We start from the raw sequence: 10441 nt of genomic DNA on the forward strand, positions 1-10441 counted from the left end.
TCACGGAGCACCATTGTACTGTGTTATCTCTTATACACTCTAGAGCAGGAGTAGGGGTGTTACCTCCATACGAGGGCCCCGAACCTGGGTACATCGCCGTGTCACTCGTACCCATACAAGGACCATAGCAGGAACCACCTAACTTAAGCCACCCTATGGCATATGCCGTGACGATACCACGACATTTGGCGCCCACCGTGGGGCCCTCAGCGTCTGCGGCCGGTGTCTTCTTCCGGACGGGCCTCACCATCACCACCGGCGAGCGAGTCGCTTCAGGCTTGATCTGGAGATTCGGCTCCCTCGACTGCGTCAGCGACAACGCTGGCTGCTTCGCCGACTGGCCCTTCCCTGCCGGCGGCAGCGTCATCTCCTTCGGCGGCCACGACGTCTACGTCGCAGCCGTCGCGCCACCGCGCTACCCGCAGCAAGTGCTGCGCTGTGCAAGCCCTCCCCAAGGAGCCGGCGCCAGCAACACCCTCGCCAGCCCCTGCGTCGTGCAGGAGGTTATGGCAACCGGCGACGAAAATGCCACGAGGACCACGCGCACCCGCGGCCCTCATCTGGAGCGCAACGCCGACGGCGGCGGCTCCGCCTCCGGCCCAAAGGCACCGCCACCACCATCTCGGCTGGACGCGGCCAGGGCCAGGCTGAGCACTCCGCTCACCGCCGGCGCAGACCCCACCACCATCGAGGCAGATCTGGAGGCGCACCGCCAGCTCCTCCTGACGCAGGCAGACGAGCTGGCAGCTGCCAAGCGCTAGCTGGAAATCACCAGGCGCGAGTTCAACCGCGCCCACGGCTTCACACCGGCCGGCAACGACCCCAGCCGAGCCGGCCAGATCCGCCGCAGAGGAGGCGGCCTGGGCGCCGAGATCGACCGCGATGGCGCGGAATCGCTGGCTCCTTCCATGGAGCTGCCTATCTACAACACCCCCGAGAAGAACATGCGCGCAGCCGAAGCTGCCGCAGAAGAGCTGAGCCGCCTAGAGGGCGAAGAGCTGCGCCGCCAGACGAGGCGGGTAACGGAGTTGCTCCACATGGCCTCCGAGCAGCAGAAAAACCCAAGGTACACCGGCAATGTCCATGTTGCAGCCGGCCGACACGGAGGCGGCCCCAGGGACACGGCGGAGTCGTCCTCTCCCGCGCCAAGCCGGCGCAGGGACTCCCAAGCCACTCACGACAGCCCAAGTCGGCAAAGTCGGTTGAGAAGCGGCGCAAGCGGCCACACCCGGCCACCACCAAGTGGAAGCCAGGAGTACAACTCTGAGCAACCGGCGCCAAGGCGACCACATCAGCCGGCTCCTGAAGCCAGCGGCGGTCACCAGCCGGCCCACTCCTGGATGGGCCCGCGCGTCGAGCCGGTTGACACCAGAAACCGCCTCGACCGGCTCACGGAATCCCGCATCGCGGAGGAAAAAGGGCCATCCGGCCCGAAATGTTTCGGCCCGCGCATCCTGGGCGAGCCGGTCATGGACGGTTTCCTGCTCCCCAGGGACACCCCCAAGTACGATGGCACCGCCAAGCCAGAGGACTGGCTGCTGGACTACTCCACCGCAGTCGGCATCGCCCGCGGCAACAAGCGCTGGGCTGTGCGCTACTCGCCCCTCATGTTGGTCGGCTCCGCCCGCACCTGGCTCAACAACCTTCCAGCCGGCAGCATCAACGGCTGGCTGACTTCGAGGATGCCTTCATCAGCAACTTCACCGGCACCTACCGCCGGCCGGGTTGCCCCCGCCAGCTGGAGATGTGCAAGCAGGAGCCGGACGAGACGGACCGCGCATACCTGACGCGCTGGTGCGAGATGGGCAACTCCTGCGAGGGGGTGCATGAGATCCAGGCCATCAGCTTCTTCATGGCCGGCTGCCGGCCCAACACGATGCTGTGGCACAAGCTGCGCCACAGCGACCCCAAGACCATGGCGGCCCTGATGGCCATCGCGGACAAATATGCGTTGGCTGAGGAAGCCGGCCAGGGCGTGGTCAACAATTCGCCAGCCGTGCCTCGGCGCGATCAAGCCAAGCCGGCCGAGCACAAGCCGGCCGAAGGAGCCTCGCAAGGCGGCCGCCGCGACAATTACCGCGGCAAAAGGCACAGCGACCAGCCGGACCGCCGGTACGGCTCCGCCCACGTGGCAGCCGTGACGGACCAGGCGGCAGCTGGAGGAAGCCGGCGCCAGAAGCAAGACCGGCCCTGGAGGCCGAAGTTCACGTTCGAGCAGATGCTCGACACGCCGTGCAAGTACCACAGCGGAAGAACCCATCCAGCCACACCACCCGCGACTGGCACTTCACCAAGCAGCTAAACAGCGGCGAGCCGCTGCCGCCTCCACCCCCACCCCCACCAGCCAGCAGGCCGGGTGGCCAAGCCGGTGATACGTCTCCGACGTATCGATAATTTCTTATGTTCCATGCCACATTATTGATGTTATCTACATGTTTTATGCACACTTTATGTCATATTCGTGCATTTTCTGGAACTAACCTATTAACAAGATGCCGAAGTGCCAGTTCCTGTTTTCTGCTGTTTTTGGTTTCAGAAATCCTAGTAACGAAATATTCTCGGAATCGGACGAAATCAACGCCCATGTTCCTATTTTTCCCGGAACCATCCAGAACACACGAGAACTGCCAGAGAAGGGGGACAGGGCCACCAGACCATAGGCTGGCGCGGCCAGAGGGGGGGCCGCGCCGCCCTATAGTGTGGGCCCCCAGAAGCCCTCCTGCGCCGCCTCTTCGCCTATAAAAAGCCTCCGTCGCGAAAACCCTGATGCGTTCGACGAAAACCACAGAAACCTTCCAGAGCCGCCGCCATCGCGAGGCCAAGATCTGGGGGACAGGAGTCTCTGTTCCGGCACGCCGCCGGAACGGGGAAGTGCCCCCGGAAGGCTTCTCCATCGACACCGCTGCCATCTCCACCGCCATCTTCATCACCGCTGCTGCTCCCATGAGGAGGGAGTAGTTCTCCATCGAGGCTCGGGGCTGTACCGGTAGCTATGTGGTTAATCTCTCTCCTATGTACCTCAATACAATGATCTCATGAGCTGCTTTACATGATTGAGATTCATATGAGTTTTGTATCACAATTTATCTATGTGCTACTCTAGCAAAGTTATTAAAGTAGTTCTATTCCTCCTGCACGTGTGTAAAGGTGACGAGTGTGTGCACCGTGTTAGTACTTGGTTTATGCTATGATCATGATCTCTTGTAGATTGCGAAGTTAACTATTGCTATGATAATATTGATGTGATCTATTCCTCCTACATATGCATGAAGGTGACAGTGTGCATGCTATGTTAGTACTTGGTTTAGTCTATTGATCTATCTTACACTATAAGGTTACTTAAACATGAGCATTATTGTGGAGCTTGTTAACTCCAGCATTGAGGGTTCGTGTAATCCTACGCAATGTGTTCATCATCCAACAAAAGTGTAGAGTATGCATTTATCTATTCTGTTATGTGATCAATGTTGAGAGTGTCCACTAGTGAAAGTCTAATCCCTAGGCCTTGTTCCTAAATACTGCTCTGCGTTACTACTTGCTTGTTTCTTGTTTCTTACTGCGTTACTACTGCTGCAATACTACCACCATCAACTACACGCCAGCAAGCTATTTTACGGCACCGTTGCTACTTGCTCATACTTATTCATACCACCTGTATTTCACTATCTCTTCGCCGAACTAGTGCACCTATTAGGTGTGTTGGGGACACAAGAGACTTCTTGCTTTGTGGTTACAGGGTTGCATGAGAGGGATATCTTTGACCTCTTCCTCCCTGAGTTCGATAAACCTTGGGTGATCCACTTAAGGGAAAACTTGCTGCTGTTCTACAAACCTCTGCTCTTGGAGGCCCAACACTGTCTACGGGAAAGGAGGGGAACGTAGACATCAAGCACTTTTCACGGCGCCGTTGCCGGGGAGGAAAGGTAAAAGGCACTCATACTTCGGTTCCAGGTAACAGTACTTTTCTGGCGCCATTGTGTTTGTGCTCGAAGCTATTTCCTTTAGATCCTGCAATTGCAACTTTTTGTTTCTTGTTTACACTAGTAAGGCATAATGGAAAACATCTGTGAGCTCTTTGTACTATTTCCTGAGTCAAGACATGAATGGTTTAATGCGAAAATTAAAAAACCTATGGAACCTTATTTGCATGCTAGTAGCAATGATATTAGTATGAACACTTTGAACACCATTGTTGCTAATGATATGGAAAATTCTAAGCTTGGGGAAGCTGGCTTTGATGAGCATGATCTTTTTAGTCCCCCAAGCATTGAGGAGAAAATTTTCTTTGATGATACTTTGCCTCCTATTTATGATGATTATAATGATATTGGTCTTTTAGTGCCGCCTACTATGGAGAGTAATTTTTATGATGATAATACTATGCCTCCTACACTTGATGAGAATAATAATGATAGCTACTTTGTTGAATTTGCTCCTACTACAATTAATAAGAATAACTATGCTTATGTTGGGAGTAGTAATAATTTTATGCATGAGACTCATGACAAGAATGCTTTATGTGATAGTTATATTGTTGAGTTTGCTCATGACACTGCTGAAAGTTATTATGAGAGAGGAAAATATGGTTGTAGAAATTTTCATGTAACTAAAACACCTCTCTATGTGCTGAAATTTTTGAAACTACACTTGTTTTATCTTCCTATGCTTGTTACTTTGCTCTTCATGAACTTGTTTATTTACAAGATTCCTATGCATAGGAAGCATGTTAGACTTAAATATGTTTTGAATTTGCCTCTTGATGCTCTCTTTTGCTTCAAATACTATTTCTTGCGAGTGCATCATCAAAACTGCTGAGCCCATCTTAATGGCTATAAAGAAAGAACTTCTTGGGAGATAACCCATGTGTTATTTTGCTACAGTACTTTGTTTTTATTTTGTGTCTTGGAAGTTGTTTACTACTGTAGCAACCTCTCCTTATCTTAGTTTTGTGTTTTGTTGTGCCAAGTTAAGCCGTTGATAGAAAAGTAAGTACTAGATTTGGATTACTGCACAGTTCCAGATTTCTTTGCTGTCACGAATCTGGGTCCACCTCCCTATAGGTAACTCAGAAAATTAAGCCAATTTACGTGCATGATCCTCAGATATGTACGCAACTTTCATTCAATTTGAGCATTTTCATTTGAGCAAGTCTGGTGCCATTTTAAAATTCGTCAATACGAACTGTTCTGTTTTGACAGATTCTGCCTTTTATTTTGCATTGCCTCTTTTGCTATGTTGGATGAATTTCTTTGATCCACTAATGTCCAGTAGCATTATGCAATGTCCAGAAGTGTTAAGAATGATTGTGTCACCTCTGAATATGTCAATTTATAATGTGCACTAACCCTCTAATGAGTTGTTTCGAGTTTGGTGTGGAGGAAGTTTTCAAGGGTCAAGAGAGGAGTATGATATACTATGATCAAGAAGAGTGAAAGCTCTAAGCTTGGGGATGCCCCGGTGGTTCATCCCTGCATATTTCAAGAAGACTCAAGCGTCTAAGCTTGGGGATGCCCAAGGCATCCCCTTCTTCATCGACAAATTATCAGGTTCCTTCTCTTGAAACTATATTTTTATTCGGTCACATCTTATGTGCTTTACTTGGAGCGTCCGTATGCTTTTATTTTTGTTTGTGTTTGAATAAATTGGATTACATCATGCTTGTGTGGGAGAGAGACACGCTCCGCTGGTTCGTATGAACACATGTGTTCTTAGCTTTTAGTATTCATGGCGAAGTTTCTTCTTCGATAAATTGTTATATGGTTGGAATTGGAAAATGATACATGTAGTAATTGCTATAAATGTTTTGGGTAATGTGATACTTGGCAATTGTTGTGCTCATGATTAAGCTCTTGCATCATATGCTTTGCACCCATTAATGAAGAAATACATAGAGCATGCTAAAATTTGGTTTGCATATTTGGTTTCTCTAAGGTCTAGATAATTTCTAGTATTGAGTTTGAACAACAAGGAAGACGGTGTAGAGTCTTATAATGTTTTCAATATGTCTTTTATGTGAGCTTTGCTGCACCGGTTCATCCTTGTGTTTGTTTCAAATAAGCCTTGCTAGCCTAAACCTTGTATCGAGAGGGAATACTTCTCATGCATCCAAAATACTTGAGCCAACCACTATGCCATTTGTGTCCACCATACCTACCTACACTACATGGTATTTTCCGCCATTCCAAAGTAAATTGCTTGAGTGCTACCTTTAAAATTCCATCATTCACCTTTGCAATATATAGCTCATGGGACAAATAGCTTAAAAACTATTGTGGTATTGAATATGTCATTATGCACTTTATCTCTTATTAAGTTGCTTGTTGTGCGATAACCATGTTTACTGGGGACGCCATCAACTATTCATTGTTGAATTTCATGTGAGTTGCTATGCATGTTCGTCTTGTCTGAAGTAAGAGAGATCTACCACCATATGGTTAAGCATGCATTTGTTAGAGAAGAACATTGGGCCGCTAACCGAAGCCATGCTCCATGGTGGAAGTTTCAGTTTTGGACAACAATCCTCAAATCTCAAATGAGAAAATTATTAGTTGTTGTTATATGCTTATGCATAAAAGAGGAGTCCATTATCTGTTGTCTATGTTGTCCCGGTATGGATGTCTAAGTTGAAGAATAATCAATAGCGAGAAATCCAATGCGAGCTTTCTCCTTAGACCTTTGTACAGGCGACATAGAGGTACCCCTTTGTGACACTTGGTAAAAACAATGCATTGTGATGATCCGGTAGTCCAAGCTAATTAGGACAAGGTGCGGGCACTATTAGTACGCTATGCATGAGGCTTGCAACTTATAAGATATAATTTACATGATGCATATGCTTTATTACTACCGTTGACAAAATTGTTTCATGTTTTCAAAATCAAAGCTCTAGCACAAATATAGCAATCGATGCTTTTCCTCTATGGAGGACCATTCTTTTACTTTTATGTTGAGTCAGTTCACCTATTTCTCTCTACCTCAAGAAGCAAACACTTGTGTGAACTGTGCATTGATTCCTACATATTTGCATATTGCACTTGTTATATTACTCTATGTTGACAATTATCCATGAGATATACATGTTATAAGTTGAAAGCAACCGCTGAAACTTAATCTTCTTTTGTGTTGCTTCAATGTCTCTACTATGAATTTATTGCTTTATGAGTTAACTCTTATGCAAGACTTATTGATGCTTGTCTTGAAGTGCTATTCATGAAAAGTCTTTGCTTTATGATTCAGTTGTTTACTCATGTCATTACCATTGTTTTGATCGCTGCATTCACTACATATGCTTTACAAATAGTATGATCAAGATTATGATGGCATGTCACTCCAGAAATTATCTTTGTTATCGTTTTACCCGCTCGGGACGAGCAGAACTAAGCTTGGGGATGCTGATACGTCTCCGACGTATCGATAATTTCTTATGTTCCATGCCACATTATTGATGTTATCTACATGTTTTATGCACACTTTATGTCATATTCGTGCATTTTCCGGAACTAACCTATTAACAAGATGCCGAAGTGCCGGTTCTCGTTTTCTGCTGTTTTTGGTTTCAGAAATCCTAGTAACGAAATATTCTCGGAATCGGACGAAATCAACGCCAGGGTTCCTATTTTTCCCGGAACCATCCAGAACACACGAGAACTGCCAGAGAAGGGGGACAGGGCCACCAGACCATAGGCTGGCGCGGCCAGAGGGGGGGCCGCGCCGCCCTATAGTGTGGGCCCCCCAGAAGCCCTCCTGCGCCGCCTCTTCGCCTATAAAAAGCCTCCATCGCGAAAACCCTGCTGCGTTCGACGAAAACCACAGAAACCTTCCAGAGCCGCCGCCATCGCGAGGCCAAGATCTGGGGGACAGGAGTCTCTGTTCCGGCACGCCGCCGGAACGGGGAAGTGCCCCCGGAAGGCTTCTCCATCGACACCGCTGCCATCTCCACCGCCATCTTCATCACCGCTGCTGCTCCCATGAGGAGGGAGTAGTTCTCCATCGAGGCTCGGGGCTGTACCGGTAGCTATGTGGTTAATCTCTCTCCTATGTACCTCAATACAATGATCTCATGAGCTGCTTTACATGATTGAGATTCATATGAGTTTTGTATCACAATTTATCTATGTGCTACTCTAGCAAAGTTATTAAAGTAGTTCTATTCCTCCCGCACGTGTGTAAAGGTGACGAGTGTGTGCACCGTGTTAGTACTTGGTTTATGCTATGATCATGATCTCTTGTAGATTGCGAAGTTAACTATTGCTATGATAATATTGATGTGATCTATTCCTCCTACATATGCATGAAGGTGACGAGTGTGCATGCTATGTTAGTACTTGGTTTAGTCTATTGATCTATCTTACACTATAAGGTTACTTAAACATGAGCATTATTGTGGAGCTTGTTAACTCCGGCATTGAGGGTTCGTGTAATCCTACGCAATGTGTTCATCATCCAACAAAAGTGTAGAGTATGCATTTATCTATTCTGTTATGTGATCAATGTTGAGAGTGTCCACTAGTGAAAGTCTAATCCCTAGGCCTTGTTCCTAAATACTGCTGCGTTACTACTGCTTGTTTACTGTTTCTATGCGTTACTCATCTGCTGCAATACTACCACCATCAACTACACGCCAGACAAGCTATTTTCTGGCACCGTTGCTACTGCTCATACTTATTCATACCACCTGTATTTCACTATCTCTTCGCCGAACTAGTGCACCTATTAGGTGTGTTGGGGACACAAGAGACTTCTTGCTTTGTGGTTACAGGGTTGCATGAGAGGGATATCTTTGACCTCTTCCTCCCTGAGTTCGATAAACCTTGGGTGATCCACTTAAGGGAAAACTTGCTGCTGTTCTACAAACCTCTGCTCTTGGAGGCCCAACACTGTCTACAGGAAAGGAGGGGGAACGTAGACATCAGCCGGCGCAGAGAATGCCAACCTTGAGCACCACGAGGCTAACCAAGTGCACCACGGCCGATACTTGGCCGAAGACGCCACCTACATCGTCTTCACCTCCGAGCCCGAGGACAAAACGAGCCAGCAGCGCCGTTCCCTCGAGGTAAACGCGGTCATACCGCCGGTCCCCCAGTACCTAAACTGGTCAGAGCAGGCCATCACTTTTGATCGCCGCGACACACCGGCTGTCCTGCCGAAGCCGGGAAGCTACGCCATGGTCCTCAACCCAACCATTGGCACAAGCCGGCGCAGCGTGCGTTTCTCGTGCGTCCTCATCGATGGCGGTAGCAGCATCAACATCCTCTACCGCGACACTGCCCGCAAGCTGGGCATCCAGGAGAGCGAGCTGCGCCCCACCCCTACCGTCTTCCATGGCATCGTGCCAGGCCACTCCTGCCAGCCGATTGGCCGGATTACGCTGGAGGTCATGTTCGGCAAGCCGGACCACTTTCGCACCGAGAAGATCGAGTTCGAGGTGGTGGACCTGGCCAGCCCCTACCACGCGCTCCTGGGCCGGCCGGCTTTGACCAAGTTCATGGCGGTGCCCCAGTACGGGTACCTGAAGATGAAGCTTCCGGGCCCGAAAGGGGTCATAACCGTAGCCGGCGACTATCGCCGCTCCATGGAGTGCGCCACGCAGAGCTCAAAGATGGCTCAGACGCTGGTCATCGCTTCCGAGAAGCAGCTCATCCACGAAGCCGTCGCCATGGCCAAGGCCGCGCAGACGGGCATGCCGGCTGTCGGCAACCCGGCTGGGACGACTCACTTCCAGCCGGCCAACGACACCAAGAAGATCCTGCTGGACCCGGCGCAGCTGGACAGATTCGTCACCATCGGTGCCGACTTGGACAGCAAATAGGAAGGCGAGCTCACCGACTTCCTCCGTGAGAATCGGGACATCTTCGCATGGTCTCCACGAGACATGCCGGGTGTACTGAAGGAGTTGGCTGAGCACCACCTCCACGTCAGGCCAGAGGCCAAGCCGGTGAAGCAACCCCTTCGCCGCTTCGCCGAAGAAAGAAGGAAGGCCATCGGTGAAGAAATCGCCCGGCTGCTCGCAGCCGGCTTCATCATGGAAGTACTGCACCCGGACTGGTTGGCAAACCCGGTCCTGGTCTTGAAGAAGAACGGCACCTGGCGCATGTGTATCGACTACACCAGCCTGAACAAGGCGTGCCCGAAGGACCCCTTCCCCCTGCCGCGCATAGATCAAGTCATAGACTTTACAGCCGGCTGTGAATTGTTCTCTTTCCTAGATGCCTATTCAGGCTACCACCAGATTCCTCTGAATCCGGATGATCAAATAAAGACTTCGTTCATTACCCCGTACGGGGCTTATTGCTACACGACTATGCCGTTCGGCTTGAAAAATGCAGGCGCCACCTAACAAAGGTGCATGCAGAGATGCTTGCATGATCAAATCGGCAGAAATGTCCACGCATACGTGGATGATGTCGTTGTAAAGACCAAGGAGAAGCTTACCCTCCTTGAT

This window comes from Lolium rigidum, chromosome 5, assembly GCF_022539505.1.
Source record: "Lolium rigidum isolate FL_2022 chromosome 5, APGP_CSIRO_Lrig_0.1, whole genome shotgun sequence".
Taxonomy (NCBI): Eukaryota; Viridiplantae; Streptophyta; class Magnoliopsida; order Poales; family Poaceae; genus Lolium; species Lolium rigidum.